Source organism: Aethina tumida, chromosome 4 (genome assembly GCF_024364675.1).
Source record: "Aethina tumida isolate Nest 87 chromosome 4, icAetTumi1.1, whole genome shotgun sequence".
Classification (NCBI taxonomy): domain Eukaryota; kingdom Metazoa; phylum Arthropoda; class Insecta; order Coleoptera; family Nitidulidae; genus Aethina; species Aethina tumida.
In genome coordinates this window covers 6,790,696-6,815,109 of record NC_065438.1, presented here as the reverse complement: position 1 = coordinate 6,815,109, position 24,414 = coordinate 6,790,696, and the positions used below count along the sequence as shown (strand labels likewise).

Sequence of the window (24,414 nt, the reverse complement as noted above, 5' to 3'; positions counted from 1 at the left end):
TTAACTGAATAATTTTGTCTAAATAATTAAAATACACAATTTTTAAATATTTTGTTCTTTTTTGTAAATATTTTTATAATATCTGTTTTTATACAATTTTTGAGAATGTCAAAGTTCTGGATACAAATGAGATTAATTATTTTTTTATAATTTTTACAAACTATGATGATTTTTGCTCTAAACTAATTTTTTTTATTTTTCTTCATAATTGACATTTATTAGTCGAATTTTTTATTATAATGTCCATAATTTTGTACAAAAATGAACTCTTTTTGAAAATTTCTGAATTTTTTTTCTAAAAATTGAAAATTTTAATATTTTTATATAAAAAAAATAAAAACTAAAAATAAGTTTGTCAAATAATTTACAAGAATTAAAATATTTTTTTATTAAATTTGCCTCTTGCAGAATATTTTTTCGTTAAATTGATTTTTTTTAACACTTTCTTCTTTCAAAATTAATTTTTAATTAACCAAAGAATATATTTTTATAAGCTTTATTATTTTTTAATTATTTTTATTTTAAATTGAGAATTTTTTATTTTTATTCAATTTTTCTTTATAATTGACATTTATTAGTCGAATTTTTCAGTAAAATTTTTCTAATTTTATCGAGGGTTTTGAAAATTTCTTCAGATTTTTCTAAAAATTGAGTTTTCTTAATCGAATTTTCTCTAAAATTGTTTACATTTGCTTCAAATTTGTCTAAAATTTGATTTTTCATTAACAAAAGAATAAAAATTTAATATTTTTGTGTAAAAAAGATAATACACATAATATATTTATATAATATAATTTTCTACAAATAACATTAACTAAATAATTTTGTGAAATAATTTACAAAAATTATAAAATATTTAACACTTCTTGAATATGTTTTTGTTAAAATATACAATTTTAAAAATGTTCTTCTTTTTTGTATATATATATATTTTTATAATTTTTCACTTTTTGAGAAATTTTATTATATTTTTTATAAATTTTATAATTCTATAAATAATGCTATAAATGATATTGTAAAATTTTATCTTAATTTTGTATTAACTTTAATACTTTTTTTATGATTTTTGTGTTAAATGTATAAATTCTTCATTTTTCTTTTATTTTCGTTCAAAATCAACCTAATTTTTCAATAAAACTTGTTTAATAATAATGTACAGAAATTGCCACTTTTTCAAAAAATCTTTCTTATGGTAAAACTCACAAATTTTACATTTTTTGTGAATTTTTTTATAATAATTATGTTCTTATTTTAATTATAGTAAAATTTATGAAAAATTTTAAAGATAAATGGTATTAACAAATTTCTTTTTAATTCTTATTGATGATTTTTAATATTGTAATAAATATTGGGTGATATTTTCATAAAATTTTCCTGAGGATCAGTGATGAGCATTTTTGAACGGAAATACTTAGTATTTCACATTCAAACATTTCGTTATTTTGTACAAAATTTAAATAGTTGTAAATATTCACATGTCTATATTTGAACACTGCGATGGTTTTACAGTTTAGCAACAGGCGAAGAATACAAAATGCGTATGAATGAGATCAGTTATGAGGATTTTTGTACGGAAATCCTTAGTATATCACATTCAAACACATTTTGACATTTTGTACAAAAATTTAAACACTTGTAAACATTCACCTGTTTATATTTGAACAATGTACGATGGTTTTACAGTTTAGCAACAGCTAAAGAATACAAAATATATATGAATGATTTCCAAAGCGTGTTTAAATACACCTTAAAATTCATTTAATGTCACCGGATATAGTTTTTTTTAACGCTTGTTTGTTTTGTAACGCTCGTTTAAAGACCTTTAAATTAATTATTGAACAAAAATAAACTTGCAACGATGTCGAAGATCTAACTGTACATGATGCACCTGCGTGTGTTCCACCATCGTTGCCAGATTTTAATGGTTTTCAAAGTTTTTAACAAAATACGAAACATCACACTAATTAATAATTAGGAATTAGTTCATTAAATTAAATTGGTACATGATTAAAATAGTTTTACAACATGTTGAATGTTGTTTATTTTTAAAATTTTAATAAATTTAACATTATATTAATTAGTTATAAAGTATTTGTTAATTAAATTTAATTGGAACATGCTTAAAATAGTTTTACTATAATTTTTCTTCAAATAAATCACTGTAAAAATATCCATATCTTGTCCAATAATGAACATATTTAAAAAAGAAAAATTAATAAATTCAATAAAATTTATTTTTGGGCTTTCTTTATTAATTATTATTAATTGATAATTCATAACAAAGCATTATTTTTAAATTAATTTAGAAACTTAATTAAAATGGTTTTTCTAGTCTTCAATCAAATAAATAAGAATAAAAATGTATAGTTGTTGTTGAAATATCTATTTATTCTAAATTAAAATAAAAAAAATTAATAATTGAACTTATTTTCTGTATATTTCTTCTCAATTCATAATTAACTATTATAATTATATAAATTACTCTTAAAATTAATATTATATTAATTAGTAATGAAGCATTTTAATTAAATTATATTGGAACATGAATAAAATAGTTTTATTATACCCTTTATTCAAATAAATAGTAAAATAATTTACTATAGTCTTTATTTAAGTCAATCTGAAAAAAAATATGTTGAATTATATATTTAATGACTGAATTTAATTTTTGTAAATTCTTTCTTAATTCACTCACTTATTTTGATAGTTTTAATGAGACCTTTAGCTTATAATTAACGTTATATTAGTTAAAAATGGAATGATTAAAATAGTTTTGCCATAATCTTTATTTAAATCACTTATTTTGATTATTATAATTATATTCTTGAGTTTTAATAATAATATTATATTAATTAATCATTAGGCCTTTAAGCCTGCAATATTTATACTATGATACATATTTAAATAAATCATAATAACAATGTCACGTTCCTCTTGATTTATATTTATATGTTTTATAATCTTAATAAATTTCTTAATAGAGCTTCGTTTTTGTGATCATCTCAGTAATTTATTCATTTATTTTGATAAAACTAATCAGACTGCGACGTTTATGAAGACACTTTAGTGTTAAAATTTATGGTAAACTTACTGTTTGTCTTTAATTTGGCAACGACGTGGCGAAATGCATCTTACATTGTCGCCCGAAGTACGTTGCCCTTTAAGCCGTGCATTTTTTGGCAGCCAATATGGCATTGAAAGTACAGAAATAAAACCCCGACACTTCGGAACGGCGCTCGGGCTCGTTAACGGGCCGCCAATTAAAAACTGCATCGACTTATTAAGCCATATTTACCCGTCACGTGATTGTAAATGTTTACGCATTAAATGATTAGTTCCTTGTTTTTTGTCTGTCGCCAGCAAAACGGGATATCGACGTCGAATATTGGCGAATGCGCAAGTTTATTCAGTCCCTTATTTTTGTCAATTTGTCCTTAAAAAATATTATTGTTAGTTATTATACATAATATTATTAGTAAGCATATAATTATTTACTAATTATTTATAAAAATGTTTTTAATTGTCATCTTTTTATATTTTTTAAATAGTTATTGACTTCTTTTGATACTAAACCCTTCTTTAGAATTATTACATTATTTTTGTCATTTTTCATATATTCTTTATTTTAAAAACTATTTATAATAATGATAATATAATATTGTGACAATTTTGAAATATCAAAAATTACAGGATATATTGTGTTTAATAATATTAATTCATATATTTGTAAAGAAATAAATAAAAAGATAATTTTATTATATAATAACTATTTATAATAATAATAAAATAATATTCTGACAATTTTAAAATATCAAAAAATTACAGGATATACAGTAGTGGAAAGAAGTGTGGAATATTTAGTTATTTGTGAATTGTGTTTAATAATATTTTCATATATTTGTAAAGAAATAAATATAAATGATAATTTTATTATATAGTAACTATTTATAATATTAATAATAATACAATATTTTGACACTTTTAAAATTTATTGTTTATAATAATTATATAATATTCTGACAATTTTAAAATATCAAAAAATTATAGGATATGCAGTAGTGGAAAAAAGTGTGGAATATTTAGTTATTTGTGAATTGTGTTTAATAATATTTTCATATATGTATAAAGAAATAAATATAAAAGATAATTTTATTATATAGTAACTATTTATAATATTAATAATAATACAATATTCTGACACTTTTAAAATTTATTATTTATAATAATAATAATATAATATTCTGACAATTTTAAAATATCAAAAATTACAGGATATACAGTAGTGGAAAAAAAATGTGGAATATTAGTTACTTGTGAATTGTGTTTAATAATATTAATTCATATATTTGTATAAAAATAAATATAAAAGATAATTTTATCATATAATAACTATTTATAATAGTAATAATAATATAATATTCTGACAATTTTAAAATATCAAAAATTATAGGATATACAGTAGTGGAAAAAAGTGTGGAATATTTACAATAGTTACTTATGAATTGTGTTTAATAATATTAATTCATATATTTGTGAAGAAATAAATATAAAAGATAATTTTATTATATAATAACTATTTATAATAATAATATAATATTCTGACAATTTTAAAATATCAAAAATTACAGTATATACAGTAGTGGAAAAAAGTGTGGAATATTTAGTTACTTGTGAATTGAGTTTAATAATATTAATTCACATATTTGTAAAGAAATAAATATAAAAGATAATTTTATTATACAATAACTTCTTATAATAATAATAATAATATTCAGACAATTTTATAATATCAAAAATTAGAGGATATACAATAGTGGAAAAAAGTGTAGAATATTTAGTTATTTGCGAATTGTGTTTAATAATATTAATTTATATATTTGTAAAGAAATAAATATAAAAGACAATTTTATTATATAATAACTATTTATAATAATAATAATAATATAATATTCTGACAATTTTAAAATATCAAAAATTACAGGATATACAGTAATGGAAAAAGGTGTGGAATATTTAGTTATGTGTGAGTTGTGTTTAATAATATTAATTCATATATTTGTAAAGAAATAATTATTAAAGATAATTTTATTATATAATAACTATTTATAATAATAATAATAATAATAATAACAACATAATATTCTAACAATTTTAAAATATCAAAAATTACAGGATATACATTGGTGGAAAAAAGTGTGAAATATTTAGTTACTTGTGAATAGAGTTTAATAATATTAATTCATATATTTGTTAAGAAATAAATATAAAAATTAATTTTATTATATAATAACTATTTAAAATAATAATAACATAATATTCTGACAATTTTAAAATATCAAAAATTACAGGATATACAGTAGTGGAAAAAAGTGTGGAATATTTAGCTATTTGTGAATTGTGTTTAATAATATTAATTCATATATATTTGTATAGAAATAAATATAAAAGATAATTTTATTATATAATATCTCTTCATAATATTAATAATATAATATTCTGACAATTTGAAAATATCAAAAATTACAGGATATACAGTAATGGAAAAAAGTGTGGAATATTTAGTTATGTGTGAGTTGTGTTTAATAATATTAATTCATATATTTGTAAAGAAATAATTATTAAAGATAATTTTATTATATAATAACTATTTATAATAATAATAATAATAATAATAACAACATAATATTCTAACAATTTTAAAATATCAAAAATTACAGGATATACATTGGTGGAAAAAAGTGTGAAATATTTAGTTACTTGTGAATAGAGTTTAATAATATTAATTCATATATTTGTTAAGAAATAAATATAAAAATTAATTTTATTATATAATAACTATTTAAAATAATAATAACATAATATTCTGACAATTTTAAAATATCAAAAATTACAGGATATACAGTAGTGGAAAAAAGTGTGGAATATTTAGCTATTTGTGAATTGTGTTTAATAATATTAATTCATATATATTTGTATAGAAATAAATATAAAAGATAATTTTATTATATAATATCTATTTATAATATTAATAATATAATATTCTGACAATTTGAAAATATCAAAAATTACAAGATATACAGTAGTGGAAAAAAGTGTGGAATATTTAATTATGTGTGAATTGAGTTTAATAATATTAATTCATATATTTGTGAAGAAATAAATATAAAAGATAATTTTATTATATAATAACAATTTATAATAATAATAATAATAATAATAATAATAATAATAATAATAATATAATTATCTGACAATTTTAAAATATCAAAAATTACAAGATATACAGTAGCGGAAAAAAGTGTTGAATATTTAGCTATTTGTGAATTGTGTTTAATAATATTAATTCATATATATTTGTATAGAAATAAATATAAAAGATAATTTTATTATATAATATCTCTTCATAATATTAATAATATAATATTCTGACAATTTGAAAATATCAAAAATTACAAGATATACAGTAGCGGAAAAAAGTGTGAAAAATATTAGTTACTTGTAAATTGTGTTTAATAATATTAAATCATATATTTGTAAAGAAATAAATATAAAAGATAATTTTATGTTCGATGTACAATTTCTAACGAGTTTAAAAATTATTTATGGTTATAAACGGGATTTAAAAATATTTTTTAATCGCGATGAAAGCGATCCAAGGTAAAACGTGGCGATTAATCTCGTCGATATTTATTCAACATCCGCATAAAATTTATAATTTTATTGCCACCTTTCCCCGGCGACGCGTTTAACGGCCAAACAGGCAATGAAAACTCGTAAACGACACCATAAAACAATCCTAATTATCGTAGGACGATAATTAAATCTTCCCCAGTAAATCTTTATGCGACAAAAAAATTGAATTATAATTTAACGTAAGGGGCACGTTTTTTCGTCGTTGCGGAGGTGAATGCACTTCGTTACACCCAATCCACATCCAGCACGTTGATTTTTAATAAATGGTCACGCGATCTTCGCGTACGAATGCGAAAATGGGCCGACAATCGTTGAATCCCGATCTTTACGCGTTGAGGAATCAATTTCCGATTTATAACTGAACGAAAATATGCGTAATTGCAATGCACGTGAGTTATTACTTTCGCAATAACAATCAACAATTAAAGTCCAGTTTTGAAACAGCACAAAAGCCACAATTATCCTCCTCTAATAACCCACCGAAAGCTCGTTGCAAAATCGTAACAAATACATTATTAAAAAATATTTTTTAAAGGGTATCATAGAAAGTGATTTTATTTGCAACACGCACCGGAATTATATCACGATCGTACCGACGAAATTTCTCGGTAGATAGAACACATTCTAGCTAATTACTCACATGTGCTAACGCAATTAGCGTATTTAATAATAGTTATATCGATCAAAAATGGTCTGATTTCAAGGTTGAGTTGAATTCTGTGCGGTACATAAATAATCCACTTGGATTAATTATATAATTGGAAATCTGGGTCGTTGCATCCAGAATAACGTCTCAATTCCGTAATAATATATTAATTCAATACTTTTTTATATTAAGTAATAATTTTTATTAGTTACATTAAAAATATTCGGTTACAACAATTATGGCCACCACTGTACGTTTACAAATTTAATTTCTATTTTGATAAAAATCTTGAATTGATTTTTCTAACTTAGGTAATAAAGATAAATAGATAAAATATATGGCAAAAATATTTTTCATAACTTAATGTATTTATTTAAGAATTATTTGGCATTAAAATTATGATACTGTAAGACATGTGAATTGTGCAATCAGAAACATGTACTTTGATGTTAATATTCAAACGACACGGTTGTGAAAATATCGAATTGACGTAAACCACTTTGACTCAACTTTATTTTCGTGTGTCGCACCGCTGAAAAACTGAAATCGCCGTGTGCGTTTCTCTGCACCTTATCAATTATGTTTGTGAAGTTGAAAAGTTACGTGGGAATAGTCGAGTGTCGGCGTCGTTCACATGTTCCGTTTGAATGTAAGAGCTTCTTGAAACACGCCGCGGTGAAACGTTTGTCCGAAAAATGTCTTTTTTCCCACCGTTGGTTTACGAATTGGGAAGTAAAAGGTTGTAATATATTACTGCCATTGATTCGATCAATGAAACTAGCCAAGAAGTTCTGAATATTTTTAAAAGAGTTGTAAAACCCTTTGAGCGATTCAATGTAAAATTTAAATATTGTAAAACTATTCCTAACAGGGCCATGTATTTTCTTCCTAATCAGTTTTGTATAAAATTAAGTTAGTTATAAAATTTCCTAGGCTATTTTGTATACAATTAAGACAATTATAAAACTTCTTAATCAGTTTTGTATACAATTAAGACAGTTGTTAAACTGTCTAAGCTATTCTGTATATAATTTAGACAGTTATGAAACTTTTTAAGCTGTTTTATATACATTTAAAATTGTTGTTAAATTTCCTAATCTATTCTGTATAAAATTAAGACAGTTATGAAACTTCCTAAGTTATTTAGTATACAATTAAGACAGTTTTGAAACTCAAGATTGTTGTTAAACTTCCTAATCTATTCTGTATAAAATTAAGATAGTTATGAAAGTTCTTTAGCTGTTTTGTATACAATTAAGACACAATTGCACAATTGTGCAACTTCTTAAGCTACTCTGTACAAAATTAACACAATTGTGGAACTTCCTAATCAGTTTTGTATTGAATTAAGATAGTTATGAAAGTTCTTTAGCTGTTTTGTATACAATTAAGACACAATTGCACAATTGTGCAACTTCTTAAGCTACTCTGTACAAAATTAACACAATTGTGAAACTTCCTAATCAGTTTTTATAGTATTAAGACAGATATAAAACACCATAAGCTATTTTATATACAATTAAGGCAGTTGTTAAATTTCATAAACAATTTGATAAACGATTAAGAAGGTTGTTGAACTGTTTAAGCTATTCTGTATACAATTTAGACAGTTATGAAACTTTCTAAGCAGTTTTGTGTACATTTAAGATTGTTGTTTAACTTCCTAAGCTATTCTGTACAAAATTAAGACAAGTGTGAAACTTCTCATTCAGTTTTGAATAGAATTAAGACAGATATAAAACTTCCTAAGCTTTTTATGTACAATTAAGACTGTTGTTAAATGTCCTAATCAGTTTTGTGTACAATTAAGACAGTTGTTGAACTGTCTAAGCTATTCTGTATACAATTTAGACAGTTATGAAACTTTCTAAGTAGTTTTGTGTACATTTAAGATTGTTGTTTAACTTCCTAAGCTATTCTGTACAAAATTAAGACAAGTGTGAAACTTCCCATTCAGTTTTGAATAGAATTCAGAGAATATGCAAGGAATTGCAGTAATTTATTCAATCAAATAAATGAAATACAAAGGATGAATCAACAAAAAAGACAGCTACTATTGAGCTCTTGAGCTGTTTCTCTCAAACTGACTCTCACTGTTTCTTGATCACCAAGGTTACCTCGGTCGCCTTCATTTGTCAGTTCCTATTGTTTTTTAACATACTTTATTCTATTATATTGTTTATATTAACAAGAATTACGACAGTTGTGCAACTTAAGCTATTCTGTATACAATTAAGACAGTTGTGAAACTTCCTCATCTATTCTGTATACAATTAAGACGATTGTGAAACTTCCTAATTAGTTTTATATAGAATTAAGACTGATATAAAACTTCCTAAGCTATTTTATATACAATTAAGACAGTTGTTAAATTTCCTAACTAGTTTTGTATACAATTAAGACAGTTGTTGAACTGTCTAAGCTATTCTGTATACAATTTAGACAGTTATGAAACTTTCTAAGCAGTTTTGTATACATTTCAGATTGTTGCTTAACTTTCTAAGGTATTCTGTATAAAATTAAGACAGTTGTGAAACTTCCTAATTAGTTTTGTATAGAATTAAGACAGTTGTGCAACTTCTTAAGCTGTTCTGTATACAATTAAGATAGTTTTGAAACTTCTTCAGCTATTATAATTACAGTTAAGACAATTGTGAAACTTCCCAATCAGCTATTCTGTATAAAATTAAGACAGTTGTGAAACTTCCTAATTAGTTTTGTATAGAATTAAGACAGTTGTGCAACTTTAAGCTATTCTGTATACAATTAAGACAGTTTTGAAACTTCTTCAGCTATTATAATTACAGTTAAGACAGTTATAAAACTTCCTAAGTTGTTTTGTAAACAATTTAAGACAATTATAAAACTTCCTAATCAGCTTTTTATACAATTAAAAAAAGAAGTTATGCTTCTTAAGATATTCTGTACACCATTAAGACAGTTTTGAAACTTCCTCATCTATTATGTATACAATTAAGACAGTTGTGAAACTTCCTAATTAGTTTTGTATAGAATTAAAACATATAAAAAAAACTTCCTAAGCTATTTAGTATACAATTAAGACAATTATAAAACTTTTTAATCAGTTTTGTACACAATTAAGACAGTTGTTAAACTTCCTAAGCTATTCTGTACAAAATTAAAACAATTGTAAAACTTCCTAATCAGTTTTGTATAGAATTAAGACAGATATAAAACTTCCTAAGTTATTTGGTATACAATTAAAACAGTTGTTAAACTTCCTAAGCTGTTCTGTATATAATTAAGATGGTTATAAAATTTCATTTAATCAACTCTGAATTGGAAAAAAATTAAGGCAGTAATATCTAAGCTATACTGTAAGTTCTGTAGTTAAGTATGCAATTCAGAGAGTTACAAAACTGTCTTTAGAAGTGCTGTATTCAAATTTGAGAGTATGTGTTACAAACAATTGTAATGCAGTTTTGTTAGTGGGTCACATTTCCAACGCGTTTGATAAAAGTTTGTGAATTGATTATTAATTATTCAAAACAGGTTGTGAAATTGTATTGATTCTAATTGATTTGCATCACTCTAATGTGTGCGTTGTGTAATTTTTATCGGTGCTAGACAAGCTCTAATTAACGGTTTACATAAAAATTGATTTGTTGTTTTACAAATTGGGAAGTAAAAGGTTGTAAATTATTGCCGGCATTTAATGGCCGTGGTATCCGTTGAGCAATAAGTAGCTTTTTACGTTGGAAAATGAATAATTACACTTTTATTTCATACGTCTCGCTCACTAGGTTATTTATTGTTTTTTATTTGTACGAAAGTCTCGCTTTCACACCGCCACACAAGTGCACATATCTGGATATCATCACGTAGCGCCGGTGTGGAAGACGGAGTCCCCGGGACAATCAACATGGTGTCCACGTCGCGGTGACTTCCTCATCTAAATCCAATACTGGCACACGGACTATAAATAGGAAAGACGTGCGGCGAAGCGTTCGACTGCATTCAAACAACATCGTTTGCGAAAGGGGGAAAATCCTATCGGGACGATGCTTGTGTCTTCGCGGCGTGTGTGTGTGTCGGTTCATCGACCCAAAAAATTTCTGTCCGGTCAATTTTGTTTCGTTTTCGTCCCATTCAAATTGTCTTTGGTTTTGATTGCTGTTCAAACGGGCGGCGACAAGGAAACTGATTTAAATTTGATATCGGAATCTAGAAACCACAAACTTTGTTTAGTATAACATGAGTAAACTTTAATTTGTGAAGAAACAATGTTTAAAGTAGTTGACATGTTGATTTATATTTATATTAGCCAAAATGTACTGTAAGTACTGGTACCTAATTTAAGTAATGTGTTAAGTATATTTTAATATAAAAATTATAATAAGTTGCTATAATTATGGCCACTACTGTAGATACACAGTCACCCATTTAATTTAATTCTGCAGTATATCAAACAATTTCTCTTTTCATAAATTTGGCCAGTTTTTTTAAATTTATAACACACAAAAAGCCCCTTTGTTGTTGATTTATATATATATTTACTTAATATTATTGTAATATTTTTATTCATTTGGTCAAATGAAAAAATATTGTTTCAACAAAATGTACTGAGGGTACTGATATCCAATTTAAGTAATATGTTAAATATATTTTAATATGAAAATAATAATAAGTTGCTATAATTATGGCCACTACTGTAGATACACATTCACCCATTTAATTTAATTCTGCAGTATATCAAACAATTTCTCTTTTCATAAATTTGGACAGTTTTTTAAATTTATGACACACAAAACTCCTTTTGTTATTGATTTATATTTATATTTACTAAATATTATTATAATATTTTTATTCATTTGGTTAAATGAGAGAATATTATTTCAACAAAATGTACTGTAGGTACTGGTACCTAATTTAAGTAATATGTTAAATATATTTTAATACGAAAATAATAATAAGTTGCTATAATTATGGCCACTACTGTAAATACACATTCACCCACTTAATTTAGTTCTGCAGTATATTAAACATTTTCTCTTTTCATAAATTTACCCAGTTTTTTAAATTTATAACACACAAAAACTCTTTTGTTGTTGATTTATATTTATATTTACTAAATATTTTAATAATATTTTTATTCATTTGTTTAAATGAAAGAATAATATTTCAACAAAATGTACTGAGGGTAGTGGTACCCAATTTAAGTAATATTTAAATATATTTTAATATAAGAATAATAATAAGTTGCTATAATTATGGACACTTCTGTAAACACACATTCACCCACTTAATTTAGTTCTGCAGTATATTAAACATTTTCTCTTTTTATAAATTTGGCCAGTTTTTTAAATTTATAACACAAAAGCTCTTTTGTTGTCGATTTATATTTATATTTACTAAATATTATTATAATATTTTTATTCATTTGGTTTAATGAAAGAATATTATTTCAATAAATTGTACTGTAGATACTGGTACCCAATTTAAGTAATATGTTAAATATATTTTAATATAAAAGTAATAATAAGTTGCTATAATTATGGCCACTACTGTAAATACACATTCACCCACTTAATTTAGTTCTGCAGTATATTAAACATTTTCTCTTTTCATAAATTTACCCAGTTTTTTAAATTTATAACACACAAAAACTCTTTTGTTGTTGATTTATATTTATATTTACTAAATATTTTAATAATATTTTTATTCATTTGTTTAAATGAAAGAATAATATTTCAACAAAATGTACTGAGGGTAGTGGTACCCAATTTAAGTAATATTTAAATATATTTTAATATAAGAATAATAATAAGTTGCTATAATTATGGACACTTCTGTAAACACATTCACCCATTTAATTTAATTCTTCAGTATATAAAACAATTTCTCTTTTCGTAAATTTGACCAATTTTTTAAATTTATAACACACAAAAGCCCTTTTGAATTCATTATTACCATCTCACATAAACTTGAACTTTTCATTTAAAATACAATCTCGAAAGTGGTTTTGCCACTCCGAAACGTAGTGCACGTAATATCTGCCGGAACATGTCATAAAATGTAAATCATCTTTATATTTTCATCAATACACTGACCCAGATGCGCCTCTCAAGTTCCTACGTTACTTAAACTTGTCAGTTATGAAAACCATATTATATTTAAATCATATATTTCAAATGTTACTCAAGAAATTTCAAAAGTCACTTCTAGTTATCTTTAAGTCAGATTCATATAAAAGGAAATTTGGCTCATTTTTATTCTTGATCGTGATATTTTCTAGGTCATCCTAGGAAGTCTTATATGAAGTAAAGAGAGTTGTGAATATTCTTAAACTGTTCTGTATATAATTATAATTTTTATAAATTAGGACAGTTGAAGCACCTTTAGTGCTAAGATAATAAAAAACTTTCTTAGTGGTTCTGCATACAAGTAAGATACTTCTAAAACTTCATCACAGTTCAGTACAGAAATTAAGAGAGTTGTCGATATAATTCAAAGAGTTGTGGAATTTCATGAGTATTCAAAAAAATTTTATATATGTATTAACTAAGAAGATTGTAAAGTTGTGGTCCACACTTTTGATAAATTAAGACAGTTTTGACACTTCCTAAGCAGTTTTGTTTACAATTAAGAGGGTTGTGAAACTTCTTAAGCAGTTTTTTATACAATTAAGACAGTTATGAAACTTCTTAAGCTATTTTGTATACAGTTAAGACTATTATAAAACTTCCTAGTTAGTTCTGTATACAATTAAGATAGTTGTTAAACATTCTAAGCTATTCTGTATACAATTAAGACAATTATAAAATTTCCTGAGCTATTTTATATACAATTAAGACAATTATAAAACTTCTTAAACTATTTTGTATTCAATTAAGGCAGTTGTTAAACTTCCTAAGCTATTCTGAATACAGTTAAGACAGTTATGACACTTCCTAAGCTATTTTGTATAAAATTACGACAATTCTAAAACTTCCTAATCAGTTTTGTATACAATTAGGATAGTTGTTAAACTTCCTAAGCAATTCTAAATACAATTAGGACAGTTATGAAACTTCCTAAGCAATTCTAAATACAATTAGGACAGTTATGAAACTTTCTAATCTATTTTGTATACAATTAAGACAATTATAAAACTTCCTAATCAGTTTTGTATTCAATTAAGACAGTTGCTAAACTTCCTAAGCAATTCTGAATACAATTAATGCAGTTATGAAACTTCATAAGCTATTTTGTATAAAATTACGACAATTATATAACTTTCTAATCAGTTTTGTATACAATTAGGACAGTTGTTAAAACTTCCTAAGCAATTCTAAATACAATTAAGACAGTTATGACACTTCCTAAGTTATTTTGTATAATATTAAGACAAGTATAAAACTTCCTAATCAGTTTTGTATACAATTAAGACAGTTGTTAAACTTCCTAAGCTATTCTGTATACAATTAAGACAGTTGATCAACTTCCTAAGCTATTCTGAATGCAATTCAAACATTTGTGCAACTACCTCAGCTTTTCTGTATGCAGTTAAGACAGTTGTGCAACTTCTTAAGCAATTCTGTATAGAATGAACAGAATTGTAAAACTTCCTAAACTAAATTAGACAGTAGTGATACTTCCTAACCCATTCTCGAATATTTTAGTCGATTCATCTTGTCTCATATGCATCAGTCATTCTTAGGGGGTCAAGTGCTAATCGTGGGTGGAAAACATGAATAAACATCGTAATACACCGTGGGTGTAATAAGAAAAGTAGACTTGGATGCAAATAACACATTGTTAATTAACAGCTCTGCATTTCACACATGACACACTAACAATCGTAATTATTTTCAGCTGTGTAACGTTTTTCCTTAATATTTCGTCCGCACACCGGCTTTTATCGTGGAAATAAAACATCACAAGGCACCGAAGGCATGTTAAACTTGTTAATTTCATCCGCAGTTCCAAGTACGTTTCCTTCCGCGTGCAATTACGAAATTTAAAAGTCCTGTTTCTGAAATTCCACCATTCCAGTAAGCGGCAGTAAAAAGCCGTACGTTCATTTAAAATACGTTTACGTGACAGTTGTGCGCGTTGCACAACGTTTGTTTTTGTCGTTGTCGCCTTGAAAATCCGTCATGAATGAAGTTCAGCAACCGTAGGACTTACTACGAATCGAAATTGTTCCTGTACGCTCATAAACGCGCAATTATCGGTCACAATGCGGCATTGAAATGAATTAGAAACACCAATTAATGGCAGTGCATTCAATTACTGTTAACCAAACGTTTTGCTATGCCTGAGCCTGGGCCTTTGTCGTCGTGATTGAGGACGTATTAATGTACCATTAGTTAGTTTGTATTATTAATTAGATACCAATCCATCAATCAATTGTTTGATTGTGATAATTATGAATGAAATAAACCAATTAATGAACTAATTAGTGATTATCTGGTTGAATATTAATCTGGCTGTAACACACAAAGAATCTGGAACCTTCCGCCTTGGTGCCAGTCCAACCTAACTCATAATCTGGGTCATCAAAAACCCGAGGAAGATGCTGGAAGGTGTAAATTTAGATTCTTGCCACAGAACTATGACTGAATGCGTTTCCTGTAAAAGCAACTCAAACACACTATTACTATTGTTAGATTTTAGTCACACAAATAAAACAATTTTTAATATAATTTGATCAACAATGGTTATTTAACTGTTTTTAAAAATAATACATAAATATACAATATATATTTTTAGATGTATATTTATTTGATTGTATGTTTATTTTGATATATTGTATGATTATTTTGTTCCATAATTTGATAAGCTTATCATTTTTAAGTATGTAAATAATGATTATAAACAAGTGATTTCTGCCCTAAGAATATAAAAAACAGAAATTATAATCAAGACCCATCACAATAATCCTAATAAATTTATGATTATCAAATAAAAATGTATCATTAATAATATTATTATTATACTACTCCTGATATGTTTATTTTGTCAATTTTAATTAATTTATAGATTTAATTGTATATTTTGATTATTATATATCAATATATTTAATAACGGTTCAATTCTTGGGGTACATTCTTCCATTCCTCTGAAGCTGTTGAGTTAATTCTTGAAGATTATTCAAGTTATTCCAGATTTCTTATGGTTTGAGTAGATAAATGACTGATACCAATTTCTCTGCACCGATTCCTCAATCTGAGAATAATTGGCTGACTTGTTTGGAGCAAGTTTGCCACGTACCTCTGCGATAGACCTTCTTGCAGAAGTGCAAAGGCCTTAACAACTTCATCTCGATTAAGATGTCTTCTTTATGCAACCGGTCATTGTTTTTGATTAGTTTTGTATTCAGTTAACCCTAACCTATTCTATTTACAAATAATACAGTTTTGTATCAAATTAAGACAGTTGATAAACTTCCTAAGCTATTCTGTAAACAATTAATACAGTTTTATATACAATTAAGACATTTATAAAACTTTCTAATTTATTCCTAAGCTATTTTGTATATAATTAAGACAATTATAAAATTTCCTAATCAATTTTATGTACAATTAAGATAGTTCTGCAACTTCTTAAGCTATTATGTATATAATTAAGACGGTTATGAAACTTCATGATCAGTTTTGTATACGATTAAGACAGTCATGAAACTTTCTAATAAGTTTTGTATACAGTTAAGACAGTTGTTAAAGTTCCTAAGCTAGTGCATATACAATTAAGACAGTTCTGCAACTTCTTAAGCTATTCTGTATACAATTAAGACGGTTATGAAGCTTCCTAATCAGTTTTGTATACAATTAAGACAGTTTTTAAACTTCCTAAGCTTTTCTGTTTACAATTAAGACAGTTATGAAACTTCCTAAGCTATTTTGTGTATAATTAAGACAGTTGTGTAACTTCTTAAACTATTCTATATACATTTGAGTTGATTATAAAATTTCCTAATAAGTTTTGTATGCAATTAAGACAGTTGTTAAACTTCCTAAGCTATTCTGTATACAATTAAGACAGTCATGAAACTTCTTAAGCTATTTTGTCTTCAATTAAGACAGTTCTGCAACTTCTTAAGCTATTCTGTATACAATTAAGAAGGTTATGAAGCTTCCTGATCAGTTTTGTATACGATTAAGACAGTCATAAAACTTTCTAATAAGTTTTGTATACAGTTAAGACAGTTGTTAAAGTTCCTAAGCTAGTCCATATACAATTAAGACAGTTCTGCAACTTCTTAAGCTATTCTGTATACAATTAAGACGGTTATGAAGCTTCCTAATCAGTTTTATATACAATTAAGACAGTTTTTAAACTTCCTAAGCTATTCTGTAGACAATTAAAACAATTAAGACAGTTGTGCAACTTCTTAAACTATTCTGTATACATTTGAGATGATTATAAAACTTCCTAATAAGTTTTGTATGCAATTAAGACAGTTGTTAAACTTCCTAAGCTATTCTGTATACAATTAAGACAGGCATGAAACTTCTTAAGCTATTTTGTCTTCAATTAAGACAGTTCTGCAACTTCTTAAGCTATTCTGTATACAATTAAGAAGGTTATGAAGCTTCCTGATCAGTTTTGTATACGATTAAGACAGTCATAAAACTTTCTAATAAGTTTTGTATACAGTTAAGACAGTTGTTAAAGTTCCTAAGCTAGTCCATATACAATTAAGACAGTTCTGCAACTTCTTAAGCTATTCTGTATACAATTAAAACAATTAAGACAGTTCTGCAATTTCTTAAGCTATTCTGTATACAATTAAAACAATTAAGACAGTTCTGCAATTTCTTAAGCTATTCTGTATACAATTAAGACAGTTTTTAAACTTTCTAAGCTATTTTGTATACAATTAAGACAGTTTTTAAACTTCCTTCCAATTAAGAATGTCATGAAACTTCCTAAGCTATTTTGTGTACAATTAAGACAGTTATGAAACTTCCTAAGCTATTCTGTATACTATTAAGACAATTATAAAACTTCCTGATCAATTTTATATACAATTAAAACAGTTTTGCATAGAATTAAAAGTTATAAAACTTCTTAAGCTATTCTGTATACAATTAAGACGGTTATGAAACTCTGACGAGCCTTATATGGTCTTCTATGAATGATGCCAATTACTTTGCACCGACTCCACAATCTGAGAATAACTAGCTGACTTGTTTGGAGTATATATTTTAATAAGTTGCTATAATTATAGCAACTATTGTACGTATAATTGTTCTCTCAATATTTATCTTATCATTTGAACAAACTAAACAATTTATATTGTATAGTGGTATATTAATGTTTGACTTTAATTCCCTTGATAATACCACAACGAGCAACATTAAGCATTTAATGGATCACCCTGGAGTGACTTGAGCGTTCCAACAAACTTTGCCCTTTTGTCATCTCGGCTGCCACGATAAAATTCAATTTACGATTCGAAAAACCGACAGTTTCCAATCGACTTTCGTCTTATTAAAAACGATTCCGTTGGTGAAAATAGCATTTAAAGTGAGTGCACGGTGATTATTAGGCGTGGGAAACATCACGTACGGCTGTTCATCTAATCACACCGATCCGAAATGAGAGAACCCCGTCAAGGGAACACCATTGATCTATAATTACGTTCTGATGTGCTGCAATCCGCTTCGGGCCAACAATTATTAATTGTTTGGTCTTGTGATCTTGATGCGATGCTTTCGACATTCAAACTGCGGGATAAACGGACTTGCTTTAAGACTGCCGCAACTTTATGAATATTCATAGACAGGTTTAATGAATAGTTTAAATTGTGCCGGAGTAAATTCTTGAGATTTTCAAATTATTCATTATTTCTAACCTCAGGACTGTGGGTTGAATGTCGTTTCATTTTAATAACAGACCAAACAAAATGCATAATTCAGTTGGACAACTTTTCATATAACTCATCACAAAGTATACTTTAAAACAGACCGAAGCTCTGATTACTTTATTTAATTAAAAAAAAAAGTTACAAAAATTATTAAGCTTTGTTAGTTTTAAATTAAAATAAATAATTAATATTTACACATTGATTTCAGGTGGTGATATGTAAAGGAATTGAGCCCAAACTGAAACGTTTCAGGTAAGTTTATAGTTTTAAATTAATTAATGATCGGTTCCTTCCTTTTGTTCCAATTAAAATCGTTTTAATTAAATTGGGTTAATACGTTAAATGTATTTTAATTGTTGCAACAATGTAAATTGGGACTCGGGGTTAAATGTCAACGCCCTATTCACCATACAAAACACACGGTCACATTGGATTAAAGCAACTTAACTTGGTGGTTTTATTTGAATAATAATGTATTGGATCTATTGTGTCGTTATTTACGAGCGACGCCAATAAATATCAATAAACGGAGTATCCGGAAGCACGACTCAAATATTTGACTAACTAGAAGAATAACAATGTTGTTTGTTATTGATTACATTTAATTATTTCACATTTGGTAATTATTGACATAGAAAAATTATTGTTAAATACACTGTTCCAAGAAATAAACCAATAATAATTGAATATTATTAATATTTTCTGAAAATGCGAAAAATAAACCTACATTCTGTGTATATTTATTCAAAAATTGGTTGTATTTATAATTGTTACAAAAAATCTTATAAAATATTTTTTTATTAAAAAAAAATAAAAATTAATAAAGTTTGATGTTTATAAAAAATTGAACTTAAAATATGGGATATTTCCAGTGGTGAAACTAACAAGCTCTTCTGTGTACAATTAATACAGTTGTAATACTCTAAGCAATTCTGTCTTTAATTAACAGAGTTCTAAAACTTCCTAAGCTCTTCTGTATACAATTAAATCAGTTGTGGGGCTTCTTAAGCAATTTCGTATAAATTTAAGACAGTTGTGAAACTTATAAACTCTTCTGTGCACAATTAATACAGTTGTAATACTTCCTTGAATACAATTAAGAGAGCCCTGAAAATTCCTAAGCGATTCTGTCTTTAATTAACAGAGTTGTAAAACTTCCTAAGCTCTTCTGTATAAAACTAAATCAGATGTGGGGCTTCTTAATCAGTTTCGTATAAAATTAAGACAGTTGTGAAACTAATAAGCTTTTCTGTGTACAATCAATACAGCTGTAATACTTCCTAAGCTATTCTAAATACAATTAAGATAGTCGTGAAACTTCCTAAGCAATTCCGTCTTCAATTAACAGAGTTGTAAAACTTCTTCTGTATACAATTAAATCAGTTGTGGGGTTTCTTAATCAGTTTCGTATAAAATTAAGACAGTTGTGAAACCAACAAGCTCTTCTATGTACAATTAATACAGTTGTAACACTTCCTAAGCTATTTTGAATACAATTAAGAGAGTCGTGAAAATTCCTAAGCGATTATGTCTTCAATTAATAGATTTGTACAACTTCCTAAGTTCTTCTGTATACAATAAAATCAGTTGTGGGACTTCTTAAGCAGTTTGGTATAAAATTAAGACAGTTGTGAAACTAATAAACTCTTCTGTGTACAATTAATACAGTTGTAATACTTCCTAATCTGTTTTGAATATAATTAAAACAGTCGTGAAACTTCCTAAGCAATTCTGTCTTCAATTAACAAAGTTGTAAGACTTCCTAAGCTCTTCATTATGCAATTAAGTCACTTACGAGATTTCTTAAGCAGCTTCGTATAAAATTAAGACAGTTGTGAAACTAATAAACTCTTCTGTGTACAATTAATACCATTGTAATACTTCCTAATCTATTTTGAATATAATTAAGACAGTCGTGAAACTTCCTAAGCAATTCTGTCTTCAATTAACAGAGTTGTAAGACTTCCTAAGCTCTTCATTATGCAATTAAGTCACTTACGAGATTTCTTAAGCAGCTTCGTATAAAATTAAGATAGTTGTGAAACTAATAAACTCTTCTGTGTACAATTAATACAGTTGTAATACTTCCTAATCTGTTTTGAATATAATTAAGGCAGTCGTGAAACTTCCTAAGCAATTCTGTCTTCAACTAACAAAGTTGTAAGACTTCCTTAGCTCTTCATTATGCAATTAAGTCACTTACGAGATTTCTTAAGCAGCTTCGTATAAAATTAAGATAGTTGTGAAACTAATAAACTCTTCTGTGTACAATTAATACCATTGTAATACTTCCTAATCTATTTTGAATATAATTAAGACAGTCGTGAAACTTCCTAAGCAATTCTGTCTTCAATTAACAGAGTTGTAAGACTTCCTAAGCTCTTCATTATGCAATTAAGTCACTTACGAGATTTCTTAAGCAGTTTCGTATAAAATTAAGACTGTTGTGAAACTAATAAGCTCTGTGCAAATGGTTTCAAACTATTTTAAGGTCGATGTTTAGTCCAACGAACATTGTTTGATCGATACTTGATCGATATCGATCACTTCAGTCATCTATTGAAAAATTAATGGATTCCTTTTTCCCTAACTTAATATATCAAAGTAGTGTTAAGAATTTGTGTCCGCATTAATAAATTTTTGGTGGCAACACACAAAGGAAGATTTACAACTAGCCATTTATAATTTGGAGGCTTTATTCGACGACAGGTCTAAAAATATTTCGCACAGCAGTAGTTTGCTTATCTTATAATCGCACATACTCACTATTTACTTGGTAGCACAATTAAAATTTGCATACACGGAACTACCGTAGTTATTAATTATTGCAATGAACAGTCCGACTTTGGTTAGAAAACTAATTTGAACGCTTATATGGTTATTTCTGTGCGACCTTGTCAGTAGATTTATTTATTTACATTGTCATTATAATAAACAGCAAAAAATTGATACTTATTTGGTCGGTATTGTGTGTACGGTACTCGCCTTGGCGCTTACCAGCCGACGTCCGCCAATAAAAAAGCCGACGAAATTAATGAAACCGTAATGACACAATTGGATCGTGGATTCTAAAAACCCATATCGAGTTGTCCAATCAAGGTCTCATCAATGCAAAATTCCTGCAGACTTTTAGTCTGCTTCTGGTATGCAATTGTTGTGCCGTAGAAGGCCACGCGAACGAACCGGCTGTTTGGCTAGATCATCCGATAAAAATTAAATCGATCGGGGACGATTATGGTAATTTAATGTGTTTTGTTTAACTTTCATCGCTTGTTTTATCTTAGTTTTACATCTGTCTTTTTTATAGTGTTAGAAGAATTTTGAGCTTAATGCAGTCTTGAAAATTCCCTGGAAGTTCTGTACACAATAAAAACACTGAAACTAAGCAGAAGTGTGTTCAATTAAAAAGATTGTGAAACTTCCAGGAAGGTTTATGTACAATTAATGCAGTTGTAAAGCTTCTTAAGCTATTCTCTTTTCAGTTAAAGCTCGTGAAAGTTTCTAAGCTATTTTATATACATTTAAGCAGTTTTATATTCAATTAAGACAGTTGTGACACATTCTAAACTATTCTTTAATCCTTTAAGTCTGTTGTAAAAGTTGTGTCTAAACTATTTTACAATTAACACAGTTGTAAAACTTGCTAAGCTCTTCAGTATACAATTAAGTCAGTTGTGAAACTTCTTAAACAGTTTTGTATAAAATGAAACTTCCGCGCATTTCGGTATACAATTACAGTTGTGAGACTTCTTAAGCAGTTTCGTATTAAGACAGTTGTGAAACTAATAAACTCTTCTGTATTTAATTAATACTGTTGTAATACTTCCTAAATTATTGTGAATACTATTAAGAACTGAAACTCCCTAAGCAATTCCGTATACAATTACTAGAGCTGTAAAACTTCCTAAGTTATTCTGTATACAATTAAGACAGTTTTAAAACTTCCTAGGCACTTATATCTTCAATTAACAGAGTTGTCTTAAGCTCTTCAGTACACTTACGAAACTTCTTAAGCAATTTCATGTAAAATTAAGACAGTTATTAAATTTATAAGCTACTCTGTATACAATTAATACAATTGTAAAACTTCCTGAGCTATTCTGTATACAAGTAACATAGTAGTAAAACTTCCTAAGCTCTTCAGTATACAATTAAATTAGTTGTGAGTCTTCTTAAACAGTTTCGTATAAAATTAAGACAGTCATGAATCTAATAAGGATTTTGGTATACAATTAATACTGTTGTATTCCTTCCTCAGCTATTCTGTCTACAATTAACTAAGCTGTAACACTTCCTAAGCTCTTCAGTATACATTTAAGTTACTTACGAAACTTCTTAAAAAGTTTCGCATAAAATGAAGACAGTTATTAAACTAATAAGCTACTCTGTATACAATTAATACAATTGTAAAACTTCCTAAACTATTCTGAATACAATTAACACAGTATTAAAACTACATAAGCTCTTTTTAAGCAATTTTGGTATAAAATTAAGACAGTTGTGAAACTAATAAGTGTTTTTCTATACAGTTGTAATACTTCCTAAGCTATTCTGAATACAATTAAGACAGTCGTGAAAGTTTCTAAACAATTCTATCTACAATTAACAGAGCTGCAAAACTTCCTAAGCTATTCTGTATACAATTTACATAGTAGTAAAACTCCCTAATCTCTTCTGTATACAATTAAATTAGTTGTGAGTCTTATTAAACAGTTTCGTATAAAATTAAGACAGTTGTGAAACTAATAAGCTTTTTTGTATACAATTAATACAGTTGTAAACCTTCCTAATCTATTCTGTCTACAATTAACTGGGCTGTAAAACTTCCTAAGCTCTTCAGTATACAATTAAGTCACTTAAGACACTTCTTAAGCAGATTCGTATAAAATTAAGACAGGTATTAAACTAATAAGCTACTCTGTATACAATTAATACAATTGTAAAACTTCCTAAGCTATTCTGTATGTAATTAACACAGTAGTAAAACTTCCTAAGCTCTTTTGTATACAAGTAAATCAGTTGTGAGACTTCTTAAGCAGTTTCGTATACAATTAAGACAGTTGTGAGACTTTCTTAAGCAATTCTTTATACAATTTAAACTTATTAAACTATTTTCTTTACAATTAAAACGGTCGTAAAACTTTTAAAATTTTTCTGTATACAATTAAGACAGTCATGAAACTTATTAAACAATTTTGTATATAATTAAGACAGTTCTGAAACTTTTCACGCAACTCTTATTAAAACCATGAGAGTTGTA

General features: G+C 26.5%; 1 protein-coding gene across 4 annotated transcripts in view; it reads left to right on the top strand.

Annotated features, from left to right (window-relative positions):
• LOC109603517 (serine/threonine-protein phosphatase 2A regulatory subunit B'' subunit beta) overlaps positions 1–24,414 on the top strand; it is a 70,142-nt gene that overhangs the window by 12,872 nt on the left and 32,856 nt on the right. For all 4 annotated transcript variants that reach the window (XM_049966108.1, XM_049966110.1, XM_049966111.1 and 1 more), the window contains exon 2: positions 19,363–19,406. The gene's annotated coding sequence lies outside the window, so the exon portion shown is untranslated. The remainder of the gene's footprint in view (positions 1–19,362; positions 19,407–24,414) is intronic.